This window comes from Dendrobates tinctorius, unplaced genomic scaffold (assembly GCF_039654945.1).
Source record: "Dendrobates tinctorius isolate UK_male_01 unplaced genomic scaffold, ASM3965494v1 ptg000126l, whole genome shotgun sequence".
Taxonomy (NCBI): domain Eukaryota; kingdom Metazoa; phylum Chordata; class Amphibia; order Anura; family Dendrobatidae; genus Dendrobates; species Dendrobates tinctorius.
Window position 1 is genome coordinate 27215266 of NW_027361794.1, and position 26930 is coordinate 27242195.

General features: G+C 43.7%; 1 long non-coding RNA gene and 1 pseudogene across 2 annotated transcripts; one reads left to right on the top strand and one right to left on the bottom strand.

Moving 5' to 3' along the window:
• LOC141047115 (uncharacterized) lies at positions 1 to 26411 on the top strand. 2 transcript variants are annotated; one of them, XR_012219759.1, is made up of 4 exons: positions 1 to 60; positions 20927 to 21005; positions 22939 to 23020; positions 26079 to 26411. It is a non-coding gene; the product is annotated as an uncharacterized lncRNA (long non-coding RNA). The 2 variants fall into 2 exon arrangements; XR_012219758.1 differs by lacking the exon at positions 26079 to 26411 and having other exon boundaries at positions 22939 to 23357.
• The window catches only part of LOC141047206 (uncharacterized), a 312027-nt pseudogene that overhangs the window by 125759 nt on the left and 159338 nt on the right, over positions 1 to 26930 (bottom strand).

Genomic DNA, 26930 nt, shown 5'->3' on the forward strand with positions numbered 1-26930 from the left:
GAGCAGCCATATATGTGTCGGACCCTCCTGCACCTTCTGCTTTCTGGGCCGGTTCCTCCTGTGAGTCCTGTTAACCCTTTCGCTCCCTGTGTTCTCCTTTCTGACAGGACAATATCTGAATTCGGACAGTGTGACAGGAATTTCAGCAATGTGGAAGGAAGAAATGACAATTGTACTTTATTTCCTCACAGAAATGTGACTTTCCCCCAATGTATCATTGTCCTACAGGTGACAGGAGCGCTGAGGCCGCACAGTGCGCCGTGTCTCCTGAGGGCCGATACCCCACAGGCTCGGGAGGGAAGGGGCGCCATTGTGACTGGGATAGACGGCGGACGCCGTGTGACGTGTGAAGAGCGCCGACACCAGAACAGCAGAGACCCCACAAGTGGCCCCATGTTACCCCCTCCACCTCTGGGGGCTCATCTAGGGGGCAGGGAGGATTATTAACCCTCAGGGGAGTCGCTTGTGTAATACACGACTGCTCCGTTTGGGGTCACCCAGACAATTTTGTGTTTTCCATGAAAACTCCGACTTTTATTCATCTATTGAGTTGCCAAATGAATTTAACCCCTTAAAGGGAGTCTGTCACCCCATTTTAGCGCTATAAGCTGGGGCCGCCGCCATCAGGGGCTTATCTCCAGCATTCTGTAATGCATTCTGTAATGCTGTAGATAAGCCCCGATGTAACCTAAAGATAAGAAAAACACGTTAGATTATACTCACCCCGGCGTCCCGTCCGGCGCCTCCCATCTTCATACGATGATGTCCTCCTCCTAACTTCTCCCTCGGCTCCTGTGCAGGCGTGCTTTATTGGCCCTGTTGAGGGCAGAGCAGAGTACTGCAGTGCGAGGGGCCGGGAAGGTCACAGAGGTCCCGCGCATGCGCACTGCAGTACTCTGCGCTGCCTTCTACAGGGCAGATAAAGCACGCCTGCGCAGGAGCCGAGGGATAGGAGGAGGACGTCATCGTATGAAGATGGGAGGCCCTGGACCGGACTGCAACACCCACCGCCCCCCGGTGAGTATAATCTCACGTGTTTTTCTTACCTTTCAGGTTACATCGGGGGCTTATCTACAGCATTACAGAATGCATTACAGAATGCTGTGGATAAGCCCCTGATGGCGGTGGCCGCAGCTGATAGGGCTAAAATGGGGTGACAGATTCCCTTTAATGAATGGAGCTTTTTACATTTTTCGCTTCCCTTATTTCCAGAGCCATAACTTTTTTATTTCTCCGTCAGTATGGGCGTGTGAGGGTTATTTTTTGCGGGATGAGTTGTGCTTTTGAACGACACCATTGCTTCTACCATGTCTTGTACTCAAAACCGGGAAAAAAATTCCAAGTGCGGTGAAATTGCAAAAAAAGTGCCATCCCACACTTGTTTCTTGCTTGGCCTTTTTGCTCGGTTCACTAAATGATAAAACTGCCCTGCCATCATGATTCTCCAGGTCATTACGAGTTCATAGACACCAAACATGTCTAGGTTCTCTTTTATCTAAGTGGTGAAAAAAAATACAAAATTTGCTAAAAAATAAGCACAATTTTCCAAGCCCCGTAACGTCTCCATTTTTCGTGATCTTGTGCTTGGTGAGGGCTTATTTTTTGCGTACCGGGCTGATGGTTTTAATGATGCCACGTTTTTGCAGATACATTCTTTTGATCACCCGTTATTGCATTTTAATGCAATGTCACGGCGACCAAAAAAAACGTAATTCTGTCATTTGATTTTTTTTCTCACTACGCCGTTTAGCAGTCGGGTTCATCCTTTTTTTATTGATAGAGCGGGAGATTCTGAATGCGGTAATACCTAATATCTGTAGGTTTGATTTTTTTTATTGTTTTATTTTGATTGGGGCGAAAGAGGGGTGATTTGAATTTTTATGTTTTTTATTTTCTTTAATTTTTAAACACTTATTTTTGGCATGCTTCAATAGCCTCCATGGGAGAGTAGAAGCATGCCATACTTGATCGGCTCTGCTACATATGGGAGATGAGCAGATCACCCATATGTAGCAGTAATACAGCAATTGGCGCTCATAGCAATCTGACGGCAACAACCATAGAGGTCTCTATGAGACCTCTGATTGTCATGGCAACGCTGACACCCGATCACGTGACGGGGGTTGGTGATACGCTCATTTCTGGCTGGACGCCGGAAGTACTAGTTTAATGCCCGCTGTCAGTGTTTGACAGTGAGATTTAACTAGTTAATAGGCGCGGGCAGATCTTGATTCCACCCGCGCCTATTGCCGGCACATGTCACCTGTTTATAACAGCTGACATGTCGAGGTTTTGAAGTGGGCTCACCGCCGAAGCCCACATCAAAGCAGAGGATACTGAGCGCTGATGTACTATCCCGTCAGCGGTCTGTAAGGGGTTAAAATCTCGTCCAGACATTGACAAGGTTCGAAAAAAAGATTTTTATTTGAAATAATAATTTTCTCCTTTAAACTTTGCTTTCGTCAAAGAATGCCCCCTTGGCAGCAATTTCAGCATTGCAGACCTTTGGCATGTGTACCATACGGTCAAGCTGCTCCCACAACTGCTCAATGGGGTTGAGATCTGGTGACTGCGCTGGCCACTCCATTACAGACAGAATAGCAGCTGCCGGCTTCTTCCCTAAATAGTTCTTGCATAATTTGGAGGTGTGCTTTGGGTCATTGTCCTGTTGTAGGATGAAATTGGCTACAATCAAGCGCTGTCCACAGGGTATGGCATTGCAAAATGGAGTGATAGCCTTCCTTATTCAAAATCCCTTTTACCTTGTGCAAATCTCCCACTTTACCAGCACCAAAGCAACCCCAGACATCACATTACCTCCACCATGCTTGACAGATGGCGTCAGGCACTCTTCCAGCATCTTTTCAGTTGTTCTGTGTCTCACAAATGTTCTTCTGTGTGATACAAACACCTCAAACTTGGATTCGTCTGTCCATAACACTTTTTTCCAATCTTGTTCTGTCCAATGTCTGTGTTCTTTTGCCCATATTAATGTTTTCTTTCTATTAGCCAGTCTCAGATATGGCTTTTTCTTTGCCACTGTGCCCTGAAGGCCAGCATCCCGGAGTCGCCTCTTCACTGTAGACGTTGACTCTGGCGTTTTGCGTGTACTATTTATTGAAGCTGCCAGTTGAGGACCTGTGAGGCATCGATTTCTCAAACTACAGACTTTAATGTACTTGTTACTCAGTTGTGCAGCGGGGCCTCCTACTTTTCTTTCTACTATGGTTAAAGCCTGTTTTTGCTCTAGGAGTAGTACACACCGTTGTAGGAAATCTTCAGTTTCTTGGCAATTTCTTATATAGAATTAATTTCTAAGAACGAGAATAGACTGTTTTTTTCTGGCCATTTTGAGAGTTTAATGGAACCAACAAATGTAATGCTCCAGATTCTCAACTAGCTCAAAGGAAGGTCAGGTTTATATCTTCTCTAATCAGCCAAACTGTTTTCAGCTGTGCTAACATACTTACTTACATACTTTTCAAGGGTATTCTAACCATCCATTAGCCTTCTTACACAGTTATCAAACACAAAGTACCATAAGAACACTGGAGTGATGGTTGTTGGAAATGGGCCTCTATACACCTATGAAGATATTGCATTACAAACCAGATGTTTGCAGCTAGAATAGTCATTTACCACATTAACAATGTATAGGGTGTATTTCTGAATCATTTAATGTTAGCTTCATTAGAGAAAACTATTTTCTTTCAAAAATAAGGAAATTTCTAAGTGACCGTAAACTTTTACATGGTAGTGTGCTTTAATATTAGCCGTATTTCCTGTTGGCAGGTATACCTTTTCTTTTAGGATTTGATTAAAAACTTCCACCAGTGGAGAAGAAACCTCTTCTACTAATGTTTTATAGAACTCCCCTGGCAGCCCATCTGATCCGGGGGCCTCGCTATTTTTCAGGGAGTTAATAGTGTCTAGTATCTCTTCCTTTCTTATTGTAGAGTTGAATCTTTCTCACCTTCTGAGACTGTTGGGAGGGATAGTCTGTCTAGGAATGTCTTCCCCTCTTCTCCATCTACTGGTTCTTGTTCATACACTGTGTTATAGTATTTATGCCAGCTGTCATTTATGATTTTTGGGTCTGTTTGTGGTGAACCTTTGTGATCATTCAGGCTACCTATAAATATCATAGGTGTTCGACCTTTTGCCAAGCGAGCCAATAATGAACCAGCCTTATTACCGTATCTAAAAATTCAGACGTTTTTTGGTTCCCCCTTATTCTTTCTAGTCTGTCCAGCTAAAGGTCAAATTCTGCTTTAGCTTTGATCCATTTATGCCTATTTTCTAAATTGGGTCAGTTAACCCCTTAACCCCCAAGGGTGGTTTGCACGTTCATGACCAGGCCAATTTTTACAATTTTGACCACTGTCACTTTATGAGGTAATAACTCTGAAACACTTCCATGGATCCCGGTGATTCTGACATTGTTTTCTCGTGACATATTGTACTTCATGTTAGTGGTAAAATTTAATTCAATTAACTTGCGTTTATTTGTGAAAAAAACGGAAATTTGGCGAAAATTTTTAAAATTTCGCAATTTTCCAACTTTGAATTTTTATGCCCTTAAATCACAGAGATACGGCACACAAAAAACTTAATAAGTAACATTTCCCACATGTTTACTTTACATCAGCACAATTTTGGAACCAAAACTTTTTTTTTTTAGGAAGTTATAAGGGTTAAAAGTTGACCAGCGATTTCTCATTTTTGCAACACCATTTTATTTTTACGGACCACATCACATTTGAAGCCACTTTGAGGGGTCTATGTGATAGAAAATACCCAAAAGTGACACCACTCTAAAAACTGCACCCCTTAAGGTGCTCAAAACCACATTCAAGGAGTTTATTAACCCTTCAGGTGCATCACAGGAATTTTTTGAATATTTAAAAAAATGAATATTTAACTTTTTTTCACAAAAAAATACTTCAGATTCAATTTTTTTTTATTTTACCAAGGGTAACAGGAGAAATTGGACGCAAAAGGTATTGTGCAGTTTGTACTGAGTACGCTGATACCTAATATGTGGGGGGAATCACTGTTTCGGCGCATGACAGAGCTCAGAAGGGAAGGAGCGCCGTTTGACTTTTTCAATGCAAAATTGGCTGGAATTCAGATCGGATGCCATGTCACGTTTGGAGAGACCCTGAATTACCTAAACAGTGGAAACCCCCCACAAGTGACCCATTTTGGAAACTAGACCCCCCAAGGAACTTGTCTAGATATGTGGTGAGAACTTTGAACCCACAAGGGCTTCACAGAAGTTTATAACGTACAGCGGAACAATAAAAAAATCATATTTTTTCCACAAAAATAATCTTTTCACCCCCAATTTTTATTTTCCTAAGGGTAACAAGACCCTAAAAGTTATTGTGCAATTTGTCCTGAGTACGCTGATACCCCATATGTGGGTGTAAACGACTATTTCGGCGCATGGCAGAGCTCAGAAGGTAAGCAGCGCCATTTGACTTTTTTGGCTGGAATTGAGATCGGACACCATGTCGCGATTGGAAAACCCCTGATGTACCAAAATAGTGGAAACCCCCCACAAATGACCCCATTTTGGAAACTAGACCCCCTAAGGAACTTATCTAGATGTGTGGTGAGCACTTTTAAACCCCCAGTGCTTCACAGAAGTTTATAATGACCGGGCATGAAAATAAAAAAATCGTATTTTTTCCACAAACATGATCTTTTAGTCCCCATTTTTTTTATTTTCCCAAGGGTACAAGGAGAAATTGGACCCTAAAAGTTGTTGTCCAATTTGTCCTGAGTGCGCTGATACCCCATATGTGGGAGAAAACTACTGTATGGGCACACGTCGGGGCTCGGAAGGGAAGTAGTGACGTTTTGGAATGCAGACATTGATGGAATGCTCTGCAGGTGTCATGTTGCATTTGGAGAGCCCCTAATGTACCTAAACAGTGGAAACCCCCCCACAAATGACCCCATTTTGGAAACTAGACCCCTAAGGAACTTATCTAGATGTGTGGTGAGCACTTTGAACCCCCAAGGGCTTCACAGAAGTTTATAACGCCCGGGCGAGAAAATGAAAAAAATCATAATTTTTCCACAAACCTGATCACTTAGTCACCATTTTTTTATTTTCCCAAGGGTAGCAGGAGAAATTGGACCCCAAAAGTTGTTGTCCAATTTGTTCTGAGTACGCTGATACCTCATATGTGGGAGTAAACTACTGTATGGGCACACGTCGGGGCTCAGGAGGGAAGTAGTGACGTTTTGGAATGCAGACTTTGATGGACTGGTCTGCGGGTGTCGTGCGTTTGGAGAGCCCCTGATGTACCTAAACTATTGAAACTCCCCACAAGTGACCCCATTTTGGAAACTAGACCCCCCACGGAACTTATCTAGATGTGTGGTGAGCACTTTGAACCCCCAAGTGCTTCACAGAAGTTTATAACGCCCGGGCGTGAAAATAAAAAAATCATTTTTTTGCACAAAAATGATATTTTTGCCCCCAATTTTTTATTTTCCTAAGGGTAACAGGAGAAATTGGACCCCAAAAGTTGTTTTGCAATTTGTCCTGAGTAGGCTGATACCCTATATGTGGGGGTAAAACACTGTTTGGGTGCATGGCAGAGCTTGGAAGGGAAGGAGCGCCGTTTGACTTTTTCAGCGCAGAATTGGCTGGAATTGAGATCAGACGCCATGTTGCGTTTGGAGAGCCCCTGATGTGCCCAAACAGTGGAAACCCCCAATTCCTAACTCCAACCCGAACCCCAACACACCCCTAACCCTAATCTCAGCCCTAACCCTAGCTCTAACCCTAATGGGAAAATGGAAATAAATACATTTTCTTTTAATTTTATTGTTTTTCCCTAACTAAGGGGGTGATAACGGGGGGTTTGATTTACTATTTATGGCGGTTTTTATATTTGGCAGCTGTCGCACGCTAAAAGACGCGTTTTATTATAAAAAGTTTTTGCATCACCACATATTGAGAGCTATAATTTTTCCGTATTTTGACCCACCGAGTCATGTGAGGTCTTATTTTTTGCGGGACGAGTTGACGTTTTTATTGATACCATTTTCGGGAACGTGACATCTTTTGATCGCTTTTTATTCCGATTTTTGTGACGCAGAATGAACAAAAACCAGCGTTTCATGAATTTCTTTTGGGGGGGTGCGTTTACACCTTTCCGCCTGCGGTAAAATTGATAAAGCCCTTTTATTCTTCGGGTCAGTACGGTTACAGCGATACCTCATTTATGTCATTTTTTATGTTTTGGCGCTTTTATGCAATGAAAACAATTTTATATAAAAAATAATTATTTTTGCATTGCTTTATTCTGCGAGCTATAACTTTTTTATTTTTTCGCTGATGATGCTGTGTGGCGGCTCGTTTTTTGCGGGACAAGATGACGTTTTCAGCGGTACCATGGATATTTATATGCGTCTTTTTGATCGCGCGTTATTGCACTTTTTGTTTGGCGGTATGATAATAAATCATTATTTTTTGCTTAGTTTTTTATTTTTATTTTTTAAGGGGTTCGCTAAAGGGGTTAACTAATGGGACAGTTTTATAGGGCGGGTCGTTATGGACGCGGCGATACCAAATATGTGTACTTTTAATGTTTTTGTTTTTTTTATTTCCAAAAAATGAATTTATTAGGGAATATATATATATATTTTTTTAATTTATTTAGCGATATACAGTCATGGCCAAAAGAATTGACACCCCTGCAATTCTGTCAGATAATATTCAGTTTCTTCCTGAAAATGATTGCAAACACAAATTCTTTGGTATTATTATCTTCATTTAATTTGTCTTAAATGAAAAAACACAAAAGAGAATGAAGCAAAAAGCAAAACATTGATCATTTCACACAAAACTTCAAAAATGGGCCGGACAAAAGTATTGGCACCCTCAGCCTAATACTTGGTTGCACAAGCTTTAGCCAAAATAACTGCGACCAACTGCTTCCGGTAACCATCAATGAGTTTCTTACAATGCTCTGCTGGAATTTTAGACCATTCTTCTTTGGCAAACTGCTCCAGGTCCCTGATATTAGAAGGGTGCCTTCTCCAAACTGCCATTTTTAGATCTCTCCACAGGTGTTCTATGGGATTCAGGTCTGGACTCATTGCTGGCCACCTTAGAAGTCTCCAGTGCTTTCTCTCAAACCATTTTCTAGTGCTTTTTGAAGTGTGTTTTGGGTTATTGTCCTGCTGGAAGACCCATGACCTCTGAGTTAGACCCAGCTTTCTCACACTGGGCCCTATATTATGCTGCAAAATTTGTTGGTAGTCTTCTGACTTCATAATGCCAAGCACACGGTCAAGCAGTCCAGTGCCAGAGGCAGCAAAGCAACCCCAAAACATCAGGGAACCTCCGCCATGTTTGACTGTAGGGACCGTGTACTTTTCTTTGAATGCCTCTTTTTTTCTCCTGTAAACTCTATGTTGATGCTTTTGCCCTAAAAGCTCTACTTTTGTCTCATCTGACCAGAGAACATTCTTCCAAAATGTTTTAGGCTTTTTCAGGTAAGTTTTGGCAAACTCCAGCCTGGCTTTTTTATGTCTCGGGGTAAGAAGTGGAGTCTTCCTGGGTCTCCTACCATACAGTCCCTTTTCATTCAGATGCCGACGGATAGTACGGGTTGACACCGTTGTACCCTTGGACTGCAGGGCAGCTTGAACTTGTTTGGATGTTAGTGGAGGTTCTTTATCCAACATCCGCACAATCTTGCATTGAAATCTCTTGTCAATTTTTCTTTTCCGGCCACATCTAGAGAGGTTAGCCACAGTGCCATGGGCTTTACACTTCTTGATGACACTGCGCATGGTAGACACAGGAACATTCAGGTCTTTGGAGATGGACTTGTAGCCTTGATATTGCTCATGCTTCCTCACAATTTGGTTTCTCAAGTCCTCAGACAGTTCTTTGGTCTTCTTTCTTTTCTCCATGCTCAATGTGGTACACCCAAGGACACAGGACAGAGGTTGAGTCAACTTTAATCCATGTCAACTGGCTGCAAGTGTGATTTAGTTATTGCCAACACCTGTTAGGTGCCACAGGTAAGTTATAGGTGCTGTTAATTACACAAATTAGAGAAGCATCACATGATTTTTCGAACAGTGCCAATACTTTTGTCCACCCTCTTTGTTATGTTTGGTGTGGAATTATATCCAATTTGGCTTTAGGACAATTCTTTTTGTGTTTTTTCATTTAAGACAAATTAAATGAAGATAATAATACCAAAGAATTTGAGTTTGCAATCATTTTCAGGAAGAAACTGAGTATTATCTGACAGAATTGCAGGGGTGTCAATACTTTTGGCCATGACTGTATTTTAAAATTATTTTTACACCTTTTTTTTTTTTAACTTTATTTCATTGTCCCAGGGGGGACATCACTGTCCTGTGACAGATCGCTGATCTGTCACATCACAGATCACTGTGACAGATCAGCGATCTGTCACAGGCATTGAAGCAGATTTCCTCATGTCTGCGCTTTGCAGGCACTGAGGAAGCCAGCTCCCTGCAGGCCCCCGAAGGTCCCCGTCGCCATCTTGGATTCGGGGACCTGCAGGGAAGGAGCCCCCCGCAGCAGCGCTGCATATTGCGCTGCTCTGGGGGGCTCAGGGAAGCACGGAGGGAGCCCCCTCCCTGCCGATGCTTCCCTTTAACCCCTTTCTGCCATCCGACGTACTATCCCGTCCACGGTACCCGGGCCCGTATGACCGTGGACGGGATAGTACGTCGGGCCCTTTAATGCGATACCGTGACTAAAGTCGCGGTGATCGCATTAAAATTCCGACGCCATCTCACCTTAGAAAAGATGGCGTCGGCATCCCGGGCTGCGATCCCGCCCCCCCGGCATCCAGAGCGCTGTGATTGGCTGTTCAATTCTGAACAGCCAATTGCAGCGTTTCTCATTGTTTCAGCCAATCAGCTTGGCTGAAACAATGATGTCCTAGGCTGGGATCGAGTACCGATGTACTCGATCCTAGAGCCGGTGCCTGGCAATGCCAGGCACCGGCAAAAAGCACCCGGATTGGCGCGATCGCCGATCTGATCGATCGCGCCAATCGCAGTGCACAGCGGCGCTATATCGCCGCTGTGCCCTGCCAGTACCGGCCAGGATCGGTGCTATATTAGCACCGATCGTGCTGGAGCCTGATGCAGGCCCAGCAGGGCCTGCAGGAGTTGGCTGGCGCGATCGATTAGATCGGCGATCGCGCCAACCACAGGGCACAGCTGCGGTCACCATGTGACCGCTCTGTGCCCTGCTGGTGACCTGGGCATGACCTGCCTAGTAATCGGAGCTGTGAGCTCCGATTCTAGGCAGTTGCCATGGTCACCAGGCAGATCAGGGATTGGTGGGATCGATGTAATCATTCGATCCCACCAATGACAGGTCACAGCAGCGATGTGACCGCTCTGTGACCTGCCCCCTGACCTGCCTCTGACCTGTCTGACCTGTCTGCAGGGGTCCTCACTCTAGCTGAGGATTCCTGCAGAGAGGTCGGACGCAGCAAGAGCTCCTGTGCTGGGTATTGTGGTGCCACAGCTTGTAGCATCACAATCCCTGCAGAAGAAAGAAGAAGAAGAAAGAAAACTACAATTGTAAGTGTTAATTGATCCCTGATCCCCTGCCCAATCTATCTTCACCCCCCCAATCTATCTTCATCCCCCCATCCCCCCTCCACCCCTCCTCTTACCCCCCTTCACCCCCCTCCACCCCCCTTTTACCCCCCTCCACCCCACTTTTGCGCCACCTCCGTGCGCAGCCGGCGAGCGTTGATCGGTGACGCAGTTCACCGATCAACACTCGAGCTCGCTTTTTTTTCCTTAGCCCCCTTTGCGCCACTTCCGTTCACACATTCCGCAGCCGCAAAAGTTGGATAGGTGACACACGTCACTTATCCAAGTTTGTGCCTGCCGTTTTTCATTTTTTTCACCCCCCTTTGTGCCACCTAACTACAACCCTAACTGTTGATCCCTGCCCAATCTCTCTTCATCCACCCCAATCCCCCCTTCCCCCTATTTTTACCCCCCTCCACCCCACTTTTGCGCCACCTCCGTGCGCAGCCGCCGAGCGTTGATTGGTGACGCAGTTCACCGATCAACACTTGAGCTCACTTTTTTTTTCCTTAGCCCCTCCGTACACACATCCCGCAGCTGCGAAACTTGGATAAGTGACACAGTTCACTTATCAGAGTTTGCCGTTTTCCTTTTTTTTTTTTTTTTCCACCCCCCCTTGCGCCACCCCTTGCGCACATCCAGCAGCCTAGTTTTGATAAGTGACACTTATCAGCTAGGGCCTGCTGTTTTAGACTTTTTTCCACAGCTTTTTCTTTACAGAAATTTTACACCAATCACTCCCCCCCCCCCCTCACGTACACATACAGTTTTCAATAAAGTGTACACCCAAGCACCATATTTACACAAAAATGTCATCAAATTCATCCCAACAGCGCTATTCAGTGGAGGAGGCATATGCTTTACTTGCCTCCGAAAATGATAGCGATTTGGATGACGATCCGACTTTTCTTTATTTTTCGGATTCTTCATCCTCTTCTTCTTCCTCTTCCCCCTCCTCATCTTCCTCCTCGGGTCCTGCGGAACCGCCACGCAGACGCTCCAGGACAGAAGATGAGGCAGCGCCCACCATGCCCGCAGCTGACCCAGTGCTCCCCGTATGGACCTCGCCCCCCGAAAATTACGAGCCACTGATTCCTGATTTTGTGGCAGAATCAGGAATCAAGTTTGACACCACCGGCCTCACAGAAATTGACTTTTTCAAAGTCTTTTTCTCTGAGGATTTTGTTAACCTCATGGTGGAGCAAACTAATTTTTACGCTCTTCAATTTTTGGAGCAAAACCCGCGTTCAACATTTTCAAACTGGTCTCCTGTAGACGCAGTTGAAATGACGCAGTTTTGGGGCCTGGTCCTTCATATGGGGATACTGAAGAAGCCGGAAATTCGGCAATATTGGAGTGTTGATATTTTATACAACACTCCAGTGTTCCGAATGGTCATGGCCCGGACGCGTTTTAATCATAGAATCATAGAATCATAGAATCGTAGAGTTGGAAGGGACCTCCTGGGCCATCTGGTCCAACCCCCTGCTCAAAGCAGGATTCGCTAAATCATCCCAGTTAGATGTCTGTCCAGCCTCTGTTTGAAGACTTCCATTGAAGGAGAACTCACCACTTCTCGTGGCAGCCTGTTCCACTCATTGATCACTCTAACTGTCAAAAAGTTTTTTCTAATATCTAATCTGTGTCTCCTCCCATTCAGCTTCATCCCATTGCTTCTAGTCTTTCCTTGTGCAAATGAGAATAAAGTTGATCCTTCTACAATGTGACAGCCCTTTAGATATTTGTAGACAGCTATTAAGTCTCCTCTCAGTCTTCTCTTTTGCAAACTAAACATTCCCAAATCCTGCAACCTTTCCTCATAAGACAGGGTTTGCAGACCGGTCACCATTCTGGTCGCTCTTTTCTGAACTTGCTCCAGTTTGTTGATGTCTTTTTTAAAATGTGGTGCCCAAAATTGGACACAATATTCCAGATGAGGTCTGACCAAAGAGGAGTAGAGGGAAATAATTACTTCACGTGATCTAGACTGTATGCTTCTGTTAATACATCCTAGAATTGCATTTGCCTTTTTTGCTGCTGCATCACACTGTTGACTCATATTCAGTCTGTGATCTATTAGTATACCCAAGTCTTTTTCACATGTGCTGTCACTTAGCCCTATTCCTCCCATTCTATATATGCTTTTTTCATTTTTATTGCCCAGATGTAGTACTTTGCATTTCTCCCTGTTAAAAACCATTCTGTTAGTTGCTGCCCACTTCTCCAGTTTATTTAAATCTTTTTGAATCCCCTCTCTCTCTTCTCTAGTATTAGCTATCCCTCCTAGCTTTGTGTCATCAGCAAATTTAATCAGTTTACCCTCAATTCCTTCATCTAAATCGTTGATAAAGATGTTGAACAATACAGGGCCCAGGACAGAGCCCTGTGGTACCCCACTTGAGACATTCTTCCAACTGGATGTGCAGCCATTTACGACCACTCTTTGGGTCCGATCACTAAGCCAGTTATGAATCCACCTAACAGTTGCCTTGTCCATTCCATACTTAGTCATTTTCTCAATAAGGATTGTATGAGAGACTTTGTCAAATGCTTTGCTGAAGTCAAGATATACTATATCTACAGCATTTCCTTGATCCACCCAATCAGTAATACCATCATAGAAGGAAATTAAATTAGTCTGACATGACTTATTAGTTACAAACCCATGCTGACTCTGTTTAATCACTTCATTCTTATCCAGGTATTGACATACATGTTGTTTAATAATTTGTTCAAAGATCTTTCCTGGTATAGAAGTCAGACTCACCGGCCTATAGTTGCCTGGGTCCACCTTCTTCCCCTTTTTGAATATAGGAACAACATTTGCTCTTCTCCAGTCTTCTGGCACTTCTCCTGTTCTCCAAGAATTTTCAAAGATTATGGAGAGGGGTTCAAAAATTTCTTCTGCTATCTCCTTCAGTACTCTGGGGTGTAATTCATCTGGACCTGGAGACTTGAATACATTTAGGTTAGCTAAGTGTTTCCTCACTATCTTTCTGTTTATAGATATCCTGGATTCTTCTATTCCCTTAATAGGACAGTGAATAACAGTTGATGTTACATTTCCTTTCTGAGAGAAAACAGATGCAAAATAGGAATTTAAAAGTTCAGCCTTCTCAACATCCTGTCTTACCATTTCATCATTTTCATCCTGTAAAAATCCTATAGCATCTTTGACTTTTCTTTTACTTTTGACATATCCCCAAAATCCTTTATTATTGCTTTTGACATCTCTTGCAAGCCTCAATTCATTTTCAGCTTTAGATAATCTGATTTGTGCCTTGCAGGTTCTGCAGACAGCATTATATTCTTCTTTAGATATGCCTCCTTCTTTCCATTTTATAAACATTTTTTGCTTCCTTTTTAGCATGTGCTTAAGTTCTGTGTTCATCCATCCTGGTTTCCTTAAATGCTTCCTATTCTTCCCTCTTTTCGGAATTGTTAACAACTGGGCTTTGAGAATTTCATTTTTCAAGATTTCCCATCCTTCCTGGACATTTTTGTCTTTAAGGATATCCAGCCATTGGATCCCTCCAATTCTCTTTCTGAATCCCTTAAAATCTGCCTTTCTGAAATCTAACCTTGACGTCTGAGTCTTCACAGGTCTTCCGCCTCTAGTTATCCAAAATTCTAAAATAGCATGGTCGCTACCTCCTAGGGTCCCAGCCACTTTTACCTCCTCAACCATTTCCTCCCTGTTTATAAGGATTAGATCCAAGGTAGCAGTTCCCCTTGTTTTCTCCTTTACCTTTTGGAAGATAAAGTTGTCAGCAAGAGAGGATAAGAATTTCCTTGACCTGTTAGTTTTGCCTGAGAGAGATTCCCAACAAATGTCTGGATAGTTGAAATCTCCCATGACAACTATGTCATATTTTTTGGAGAACTTGGCCATTTGATGCATAAAGAGTTCATCCATATCTTCAGCTTGCACAGGCGGCCTGTAGTAAATGCCTACAATGGTGTCCTTTCCATTGTTCTGTCCTTGTATTCTTACCCAAACAGTTTCCACAGAACTCCCAGTCTCTGAAGCTTCAATCTCTGTGCAGATATACGCATTTCTAACATACAATGCGACACCCCCTCCTCGTTTATCAAGTCTGTTTCTTGCAAATAAGTTGTATCCTTCTAGTCTTGTATTCCAATCATGTGTATTGTCCCACCAAGTTTCAGTGATTCCAATGACATCATATTTCTTTTCCTGTGTTAGTAGTTCCAATTCTCCTTGTTTGTTGCCCATGCTTTGTGCATTAGTATAGAAACATTTTAGTTTGTGATTGGTTTCTCTTTCTCCAATATTTTTTTTAATTAGATTCTTTCGTCTTTGTTCTTCCTTTCCACTTCTAATAGCAGAGTTCTCAGTAGCATTTGTCAGGTGTATGGCTTTTTCTGGTCTTTTGCTTCCCTTCCCATGTTGTTCTAGTTTAAAGCTCTCCTTACAAGTGTAGCAAGGCGACTTCCAAATACCTGCTTTCCAGTCTTCGTAAGGTGCACCCCATCTCTAGCAAGTAGTCCATCGTATAAGTAGTTCACTCCGTGATCCAGAAATCCAAATCGTTGCTGATGGCACCATCGACGTAGCCAGTTGTTGACCTGCAGAATCTTATTCCACCTCCTTGTTCCATGGCCATCCACTGGGAGGATGGAAGAGAAGACCACCTGCGCTCCCAGTTCTTTTACTTTCTTGCCTAAGTCTTCAAAGTCTCTGCAGATGGTTTCCAGGTCGTTTCTTGCGGTGTCATTTGTCCCCACATGTAGTAGCAGGAATGGGTAGTCATCTGTAGGTCTGAAGAGTCCTGATATCCTGTCAGACACATCTTTAATTTTTGCACCTGGAAGACAGCACATTTCTCTTGAAGTTATATCCGGTCTGCAGATAGCGGCCTCTGTTCCTCTCAACAGGGAATCCCCCATGACCACCACTCTCCGTTTCTTCTTCACAACATTTTTCTTTCTCCATCCAGGAGGACTCTGAAGGCGTACAAGGTTGCTGTTTGTTGGCAAAGTCTTATCCTGATGTATTTCTTCATCGTTTTCCTGCGTGAGAGCCTGGTACTGGTTTCTGAGCAGTATGGGTGCTGACTGCCTCCTGATCCTCCTGCTTCTCTGGGTCACATGTCTCCAATCCTCTGTTTCTTCAGGTGCACTTCGAATTTCTTCTCTTTCTGTAACATGAAGAGATAATTCTGCTCTGTCCAAGAACTCTTCACCTTCCTTAATGATCTTCAACGTAGCTAACCTCTCTTCGAGATTTTGCAACTTTTCCTCCAACAGGGTCACAAGCTTGCATTTGTGGCATGTGAAGTTTGGCTTTTCCACTGGTAAATCTGTGAACATGTAGCAAGAAATGCAGCTCACCAAATGGCTCCTGGCCTCTTCCATCTTGAGATTTCTTAAAAAGATGAAAGATGAGCCAAAATTCGCGGTTTCTCCGATTTCCTCTTTTCAGCTGCAACGGCCAAAACCCAGTGATCGTTGAGCTCGCGGAGACTCTTCACTTATCCCAGAAGGCACTGGGAATATGCAAATGATCTCCTCAAGACTCTTCCCCTGGTTTCTCCGATTTCCTCTTTTCAGCTGCAACGGCCAAAACCCAGTGATCGTTGAGCTCGCGGAGACTCTTCACTTATCCCAGAAGGCACTGGGAATATGCAAATGATCTCCTCAAGACTCTTCCCCTGGTTTCTCCGATTTCCTCTTTTCAGCTGCAACGGCCAAAACCCAGTGATCGTTGAGCTCGCGGAGACTCTTCACTTATCCCAGAAGGCACTGGGAATATGCAAATGATCTCCTCAAGACTCTTCCCCTGGTTTTGAGGCCATCCACAAGTTTCTGCATTATACTGATAATGCAGAGTGTCCCGCACAAGATGACCCCAACTTTGACCGTCTGTTCAAAGTTCGGCCGGTCATCGAACACTTCAACAAAAAGTTTGCTGAAGTGTACGTGCCCCAAAGGAACATCTGCGTGGATGAGTCCTTGGTTCACTTCAAGGGAAGGCTGCGATTCCGTCAATACCTGCCCAGTAAGAGGGCCAGGTACGGAATCAAACTCTATAATTCGTGTGAGAGTACCTCAGGGTACACCCACAAGTTTAGAGTTTACGAAGGGAAGGACACCCGGATTGAACCCCCTGAGTGTCCTCCTTTCCTGGGAGTGAGTGGGAAAATTGTGTGGGATTTGGTGCAACCACTGCTGGATAAAGGTTATCACCTCTACACTGATAACATTTATACCAGCATCCCACTCTACAAATCCCTCTCTGAGCGACGTACCGCAGCCTGCGGTACTGTCCGCAAAAATCAGAGAGGCCTCCCGAAGATGCTACTTGGGCAGATGCTCCGAAAAGGTGAGAGCAGAGTCCAATGTAGCGACCACCTGCTGGTGGTCAAGTACAAGGACAAGAGAGATGTCCATCTCTTGACCACCATACACGGTGATGGCAGTACCCTCTGCACTGTACGGGGTACCTCTACACAGGTCCTCAAACCGACATGTGTAGTGGGGTACAACAAAAAAATGGGGGGAGTTGATCTCTCCGATCAACTCCTCCAACCGTACAATGCATTGAGGAAGGCCAAGGTGTGGTACAAAAAGCTGGCCGTGCACATCGTCCAAATGGCAATGCTCAACGCATTCCTGCTGTCACAATGTGCATGCCCCAGCGATACGTCGTACCTTCATTTCCAGGAGGTAGTGGTTAAGGCCATGATGTTTGGCGCTCAGGAAGGAGCGGGCCCCAGTACTTCAGGAACTGAAGGTGCTCGTATTGTCCCAGGTCAGCATTTTCCGGGGGTGGTCCCGCCAACCCCAAGAAAAGGTAAGCCGCAAAAAAGGTGTCGAGTGTGTTACAAAAAAGGAATACGCAGGGACACCATTTACCAGTGCGACACCTGCCCCGAAAAACCTGGCCTGTGCATGAAGGATTGCTTCAAATTGTACCACACCTCCATGCACTACTAATTTACATTAGATTAGTTGGGGGCACATCTAGATTTGTTCATTGGGGGTCTAGTATCCAAAATGATGTCATATGTGGGTTTTTTCCTGTTTAGGCACATCAGGGACTCTGCAAATGGAACATGACGCCAGCAGACCATCAAAGTCTGCATTCCAAAACAACACTACTTCCCTTTCGAGCCCCAACGTGTGCCTAAACAGTTTTTTCCCACATGTGGGGTACCAGAGTACCCAGGACAAATTGGACAACGACTTTTGGGGTCCAATTTCTCCTGTTACTCTTGGGAAAATTAAAAATTGGGGACTAAATGATCATTTATGTGGGAACAAAACAGGATTTTATACTTTCACGCCTGGGCATTATAATCTTTAGTGAAACACTTGGGGGTTCAAAGTGCTCACCACACATCTAGATAAGTTCCTTAGGGGGTCTAGTTTCCAAAATGGGGTCACTTATGGGGGGTTTCTACTGTTTAGGAACATCAAGGGCTCTGCAAATAGAACATGACGCCCGCAGACCATTCCATCAAAGTCTGCTTTCCAAAACGTCATTACTTCCCTTTCGAGCCCTGACGTGTGCCCAAACAGTAGTTTTCTCCCACATGTGGGGTATCAGGGTACTCAGGACAAATTGGACAACAACTTTTGGGGTCCAATTTCTCCTGTTACTCTTGGGAAAATTAAAAATTTGGGACTAAATGATCATTTATGTGGGAACAAAACAGGATTTTATATTTTCACGCCTGGGCATTATAATCTTTAATGAAACACTTGGGGGCTCAAAGTGCTCACCACACATCTAGATAAGTTCCTTAGGGGGTCTAGTTTCCAAAATGGGGTCACTTGTGGGGGGTTTCCACTGTTTAGGCACATCAGACGCTCGTCAAACGTGACATGGCGTCCGATCTCAATTCCAGCCAATTTTAGGTTGAAAAAGTCAAACGGGGCTCCTTCCCTTCTGAGCCCTGCCATGTGCCTAAACAGTGGTTCCCTCCCACATATTGGGTATCAGCGTACTCAGGACAAATTTGACAACAACCTTTGGGGTCCAATTTCTCCTGTTACCCTTGGGAAAACAAAATATTGGGGACTAAATGATCATGTTTGTGGAAAAAATATGATTTTTTTATTTTCACGCCCGGGTGTTATAAACTTCTGTGAAGCCCTTGGGGGTTCAAAGTGGTCACCACACATCTAGATAAGTTCCTTAGGGGGTCTAGTTTCCAAAATGGGGTCACTTGTGGGGGGTTTCCACTGTTTAGGCACATCAGACGCTCGTCAAACGCGACATGGCGTCCGATCTCAATTCCAGCCAATTTTAGGTTGAAAAAGTCAAACGGGGCTCCTTCCCTTCTGAGCCCTGCCATGTGCCCAAACAGTGGTTCCCCCCCACATATTGGGTATCAGCGTACTCAGGACAAATTTGACAAGAACCTTTGGGGTCCAATTTCTCCTGTTACCCTTGGGAAAACAAAATATTGGGGACTAAATTATCATGTTTGTGGAAAAAATATGATTTTTTATTTTCATGCCCGGGTGTTATAAACTTCTGTGAAGCCCTTGGGGGTTCAAAGTGGTCACCACACATCTAGATAAGTTCCTTAGGGGGTCTAGTTTCCAAAATGGGGTCACTTGTGGGGGGTTTCCACTGTTTAGGCACATCAGACGCTCGTCAAACTTGACATGGCGCCCGATCTCAATTCCAGCCAATTTTAGGTTGAAAAAGTCAAACGGGGCTCCTTCCCTTCTGAGCCCTGCCATGTGCCTAAACAGTGGTTCCCCCCCACATATTGGGTATCAGCGTACTCAGGACAAGTTTGACAACAACCATTGGGGTCCAATTTCTCCTATTACCCTTGGGAAAACAAAATATTGGGTACTAAATGATCATGTTTGTGGAAAAAATATGATTTTTTATTTTCACGCCCGGGTGTTATAAACTTCTGTGAAGCCCTTGGGGGTTCAAAGTGGTCACCACACATCTAGATAAGTTCCTTAGGGGGTCTAGTTTCCAAAATGGGGTCACTTGTGGGGGGTTTCCACTGTTTAGGCACATCAGACACTCGTCAAACGCGACATGGCGTCCGATCTCAATTCCAGCCAATTTTAGGTTGAAAAAGTCAAACGGGGCTCCTTCCCTTTTGAACCCTGCCTTGTGCCCAAACAGTGGTTCCCCCCCATATATTGGGTATCAGCGTACTCAGGACAAATTTGACAACAACTTTTGGGGTCCAATTTCTTCTGTTACCCTTGGGAAAATAAAAAAATTGTTGCTAAAATATTTTTGTGACAAAAAAGTTAAATGTTCATTTTTTCCTTCCACGTTGCTTCTGCTCCTGTGAAGCACCTGAAGGGTTAATAATCTTCTTGAATGTAGTTTTGAGTAGCTTCAGGGGTGCAGTTTTTAGAATGGTGTCACTTTTGGGTATTTTCTGCCATATAGACCCCTCAAAGTGACTTCAAATGTGAGGTGGTCCCTAAAAAAAATGGTTTTGTAAGTTTTGTTGTAAAAATTAGAAATCGCTTGTCAAATTTTAACCCTTATAACTTCCTAACAAAAAAAAATGTTGTTTCCCAAATTGTGCTGATGTAAAGTAGACATGTGGGAAATGTTATTTAGTAACTATTTTGTGTCACATATTTCTCTGTTTTAAGGGCATACAAATTCAAAGTTTGAAAATTGCAAAATTTTCAAAATTTTTGCTATATTTCTGTTTTTTTCATAAATAAACGCAAGTTATAGCGAAAAATGTTTACCACTAAAGTGAAGTACAATATGTCACGAGAAAACAGACTAAGAAACGCCTAGATCCGTTGAAGCGTTCCAGAGTTATAACCTCATAAAGGGACAGTGGTCAGAATTGTAAAAATTGGCCTGGTCATGAACGTGCAAACCACCCTTGGGGGTGAAGGGGTTAACTCCCGGTACACCGCGATCGTGTTTGATCACGGTGTGCAAGGGGTTAACGTGTCGGGGGCGGTCCGTGACCGCCCCTGACACATTGTGCCGGGTGTCAGCTGTGATAATCAGCTGACACCCGGCCGCGATCAGCGGCGCTCACCACGTGGGCGCCGCTGATCGCTGTGACGTACTATCCCGTCCCTGGGAATGAAGTCCCAGGGCACATGGACGGGATAGTACGTCACATGGCAGAAAGGGGTTAAACACGGAGGTATGAATAAGGCCTTATTCAGGGACTGGCAGTAATAGAATAGTAAAATCCATCCAGTGATCCTCCAATGTCTGCTGGACATGGGATGGGGAGAGTTTCTAGTTCTGTTAGAACATAGACACCAGACTTCTTGCTGTTAACCAGTTAATGCTTTCTTGTCCACCACACTGCAGTGTCCAAAGAGGAAGACGGTGAGACAGGCAGCGACATCGCATCAGAGAGCTCGTGACCTCAGAAGATCCCCAGATCCTGGTATTGTGACATAATATTAAGAGCAATATTCATTCATTGATATTACTCTATAGAAGGGAACCTGTTGCCTCGTTTTGCTGCTGTAAGATGCGGCCACCGCCTTTAGGGGCTTATCTACAGCATTCTATAACGCTGCAGATAAACCCCCGATCTAACCTGAAAGATGAGAAAAAGAAGTTTTCTTACACTCACCCGGGGGCGGTCCGGTCCGATGGATGCCGCAGCGATTTTTGCCGGCAGTTTTTCCGCCTCTGCCCCGTAACGGATCACTTATGGCCACACTGCGTTCGGCCTCATTCATTCCCTGTGGGAATTATGAACATCTGCTGCACTTGCGGTTTTGAACTTGCAGTGAAACAAAAAAATCACAGCTCGCAGCGTTGTTTTCCGTTGCTGCAAGTACAGCATTTGCCGGATCTGCCGCGAATGGCAAAAATGGCTGATGTGACAGTAGCCTAAGTCCCTGACGACAGTGTCTGCATTAGTCATACTCATCAATGGGGGGGCAGCACTAAAAGTGCCCAGGGCAGCACAAACTCTAAATACGGCCCTGAGCGGAGGCTCCTGTTTTGGATAATAAGCCAACATGATCACATCTGCTCCAAATGAAAAGAAAATTAGTTTATTACAATGAGAGTTCGTTCACATAAGTATATGATATGGTCGAGAACTATCCGATGTCTTATCAGATGGCGCTAGACCCAATATTATACCATGGGGCAGAGCAGAGCTGTACTCTGTATCTCATACTAATTCAGCATGAGGAAAAAAATCACAGCCACTGGCCACCTCCTGATGGGCACCATGAAGAATGTGACGTGACCAGATAAAGTCCATCATCACCCTGCACCTTGGTTCAGCCGGACGTGGCTCTTCTCTAGCACATGATGCTCACAAAGGAGTCACAAAAGCATTTTTTTACCAGGCAGATATTCTATATCCTGTTCAAATTGTTTTTATTGAAAATGTCCTAATTATTATACAATCCAGGTAATGACGGTCACAGAGGAGCGCCAGCCGTGCCTTCTCTGGGGAGATCAATGCAGCTCCTGCCGGGTGCCTCCAAAGAGGAAGGAGGTTGCGATGCTGGATGAACCCGGTCAGACGGAGCGCAAAGAGAGGGGAATGTAGATTTAAAATCTTCTTATATTAATCACATTGGACTACATTAATAAAAGAAGATTTTAAATCTACATTCCCCTCTCTTTGCGCTCCGTCCGACCGGGTTCATCCAGCATCGCTAATTATTATACAAGATAGAGTTAAACAAAATAAAGGAAAAAAAGGGGAAACAAGGGAAAATAAAGGAAAATGGGAGAAGGAACTATCGCAAAGCAACAACAGTTATTCTATCTCTGATACATGTACCAAGAGATACTAAGATCAAGGGTAAGACAATGGAGTTATCATTTCTTTCACATTATCTCACCATTGTGATAATGAAACTATCACATATTATGGAAGCTATGTTCCTGATCAGGGCTGCCAAAAGGAATTTCAGGGCCCCATACTGGCAAAATTTTTGGGCTCCCATGAGACTCCGTCCAGGCTCCACCCCAGTTCTGCCTCCACTCAAGCCCCGCCTACACCCCTCAAACTTTCCACAGTCCCACCACCCACTCTTGGAAAAACTCTTCTGCCCCATCCTCACCAATCACACACTAACTGTTCCCATGGAACCGTATCACATACATAACCATCAGCTTTTGTTTTGACCAACGGATTTTTTAAGCCTGCCACCACGACAAGGTAGACTCTTTTGGCAGGGCCCTACTCTACTCTAACCTATTAAACGTTTCTTAAAATATCCAATAATCTTATTAGCAATATTTTCTATTTATTTTTCTTTAAGGGAATGTGTCACATACATTTTTTAAAGTAATTGAGATCCTATTGTTATAATCTTTTGTATAATCTGTATTTCTGATTGCAGATTATTGTATGCTGTTTCCTGAACATTTATGGAAGCTGCTCTCTTGCCTGTTTGGAGATATGGATATTGGACATATACATGTGTATGTATATCATAAGACATTATAGGGGACTCTATTTCCTTGGGAGAGTTTTCTATTCATGTTCTCATGTTTAGTTTCATGCAGATGTCATTGTGCAGGAAGGGGGAAGAGGAGAGCTGTGACATTACCTACTGGGAATGGTGGATTCTGTTATCTCTCATTGTAATCCTGCTTGTTATGATAATGAGGTGACTGCTAATAAGGGATCTCTTCTGGAAGTCCCAGTCTATTAGAAAAGTTGTTTCTGTTTATTATTTTATGATATAAGGGGTTACATACTTTAAACTCAATTCTTGCAAAACTTTTTTAACTATGATTAAAAGGATTGGCCATGTTCTGTTTATTGGTCACGAATGTGTTTGAGATGATAGGGCTCTTACTAATATGGCCTTTCTTGAATTACAGCAACAAATATGAAATATGGGAAATAGAAATATAGGCTATGCTGAATTTCTGCACTAAATGCCTTTTAATCATCTCATATAATTGTAGATCGTGAGCCCTCGCGGGCAGGGTCCTCGCTCCTCCTGTGCCAGTCGTGACTTGTATTGTTTAAGATTATTCTACTTGTTTTTATTATGTATACCCCTCCTCACATGTAAAGCGCCATGGAATAAATGGTGCTATAATAATAGTAATAATAATATACTCATTGGTTAATAATAATAACTACCGTAGAGAGTGGACAATGCCCAAAACATAAAAGCTTCATAACACATTCCCACTAAATATTTTGCTAACTAAATCTATTTTCATAAGAGTCATTTAGTTAAATCCTTTGGTCAATTACATAAAGTGCAAAATTACAGTGCCAATAACAAAAGAGAAAACAGACAAAACAAAAACAACACATATAACAATAACATATAACACAATAAAAATAAGGTCATTTTGTGAGACCAGAGAAACATAATATAAAAACAACAAAGAGTATTGCACACAATCTAAGGAACTGAAGCAGGTCCGACCCCCCTCTTTGCTTCTGCTCACCGGGCACCATACACTAGTACGGGCAGTAATGCCCTGATGGCGGCCCTGTCCCTGCCTACATGAAGTATGTAGCTAGTCTACATAGATCATGGGATGTCAGACATCCATTCCTGGCTACCTACAGTTGCCATTTCATCTAAGTACTCAGTCAATCTATATTAAAAGGAAACTGTCACCCCCCCAAGGTCATATATGACCTATTAATATGGGCACACAGGTAATAGGTACTAGTCCTACCTGTATACCTCTTATTAACGGTCTTGTTGTGGAGAAATGTTATATTCTGTCTTTACGTTAATGATTTCTTCCATGCTCCGGGGCATTCTCTGCCTGGAAGAAATCCCTGCCCTCTCTCCTCATTACAATACTGCCCTCCTCCCATCAGCGCCAGTAATAGCCCCAGAATCCTGCGCCTGAGCCATGCACCTTGTCGGCGCGCACACCAGAGATTACTGGAGCGGAAGGCGCCGGCACCTCTGCAGAAGATCCCTGAGTGCAGTACCCATAGAAGGGAGGATGAGATATGTATTTCTGGGGGAGTGCAGGGCGCAGGCATGGGATTCCAGGGCCAAAACTGCCGTGCATGAGAGGGGGTTAGTATTACAATGAAGAGAGAAGGCAGGGATTTCTTCCAGGCAATGCAAGCCCCAGTGCCTGGAAGAACTCATAAACTTAAAAAAAGAATATAACATTTCTCAATAACAAGACCATTACTATGAGGCATACAGGTAGGTCTAGCGTAACATTTCTATTACCTGTATGCCCAAATTAATAGGTCATATACATCTCGGGGGGTGACAGATTACCGTTAAAGCATAAACACACATAGATAAGAATTAATATATATAATATGATGACGACAGCCGTCCAGACCTGCATCCCACCACAAGAAACAGTCCAGAGTAATCCCTGGAGAATGCTATCATCCTCAATGACACAGTGAGGGGCTATGCGCCCCCTTCTGATCTCAGGCTATTTACTCATCTAGGAGTGTCTGCTCAAACTGTTGGGGTGCAGCTGTGGGACCCTATTTTCAGAGATGATGTCCTCCACTCAAGTCTCAAAAAGCTGAAAGGGTCTTCAGGAGAGGTGGGTAGTCGAGCTAGGCTATCAGACGGTCACCTCTGTAGCTGTGGTTCCATTCAGGGGTGGACAGTGTTGGACATGTTATTGGTGCAAATTGTGCAACTGCCCACGAGCCAAGAGGTAAGGGGACCCATTTCCACCTCCAAAGCAGATGAAATTGGGCATTATGATGAGTTATTGGGCTGCAAAGGATCCATATATTGTTCATGCACAGTGTCCCTCTTCCGCCTGTGTCTTCCAGTGGCTCCAATATATAATTAATTTCCTGCAGTGAGAATCACATCACATTAATAATTTCCCGGCAATCAAGCTCAACATCATCAATCCTATCACTACCAATACTGTGTGGGCTTTTGAAAAGTTGAGAGTAAATTATGTAACCCAACTCTGATAGACCCCATCCAGAAAAAGGGATTCCATCCCTCCTTGGATATATCCCCAGCTTTTTGCTGCAGCTCCTTTACTTTATCCATTATTGAATCATGTGCATCTTCTAGGAGCAGCATTGCTCACCTATAACAGCGCAAGTGCCCCCTTCACCTGCTAACAGGCAGACAAGCGCCATTGTCTTCTGAAGGGCTACTATCCTCATTAGTGACATCACAAGTAGAAGCTAATGGAGGTGACGCCAACAACCAAAACATTTGGTAGTAGTAGTAGCTTATGGGGGCAAAACTAAGCACCAAAACATTCCGTGAAATGACAAATAAGAGCTAATGTGGGCGGAGCCAAGAACCTCACTTCCATTGAAGTGCATTGCCCAATATACTAGAGATCAAACGCTATGAATCCTCCAATGTGGGGGAAGATCTGACTAGCTTCACTGCATATGGAGCTAATATGTATATACATCGGTGTTGTACAAGGATTTCCCAATATTGGTTGGATTTATATTTTTGATCTGGACTGTATATTACTATATGTCTCAATAACATCCGACAATTACATAGTTATCTTCATGTTACACGTGTTCCCTTTACAGGATATAACTTTAATCTCCCAGATTTGGATGATTCTCTAACAATACATGGCCTAAAAATCGAGAAGTCGTCATGTTCCAGTTCTGGCTGAGGGGATCCTCTCAATTATAACTAATCTATGGAGCTGATGAGCAAGAAAGTCAGAAGCCAGAATCATGTGATGGATAATCGGTAAATCGCTGTCATTTCTGGGCTTGAAGATAAATCCCGTCACACCCTATACATCTCCCTTTACTATTGGAAGAAGAGCTGTAATGCTTGGACAGCTCCTAATCTGAGGGGTTCACTAATTATTTTGGACCTGCTTGTATTATATAGAATAAAGACTCCATAATGAATAAAAAATAAATGAGAAATGGATGATAGAAGAGAATGAAAGACACAACAAGAGACGACATAGAGCCGACTTACCGCTCTCTCCACCGTCTGCAACTGTCAGACGGAATGTTGGCTCTGCAGCTCCATACACAATGTGTGTGATGTCATAAGGCAAGGGGGCGGAGTCAGAAACCTCAACATTCCGTGACATCAGCAGCAGGAGCAGCAGTTATTTACAGAGACCAGAGCAGGCCACACAACCCATTCATTACCATATAAATGAAATTGACTCTAATTATCCATCTTGACCTCTTAAAACTTTCAAAAAATGCCAAAATGTCATTATTACCATACATTGTAATTCCGGAGTAGTTTCCACTGATGTGAACAGTGATAAATCGACAATAATAACCCATATATCCCAGTATTACAGAAGATTAGATGATATGGATGGTTGGATGTGGAGGTGGACATGCTGCTGTAGGATAAATGGCCAGAAAATAGGGGAGGACACTATAGACAGTGTTACTATATAC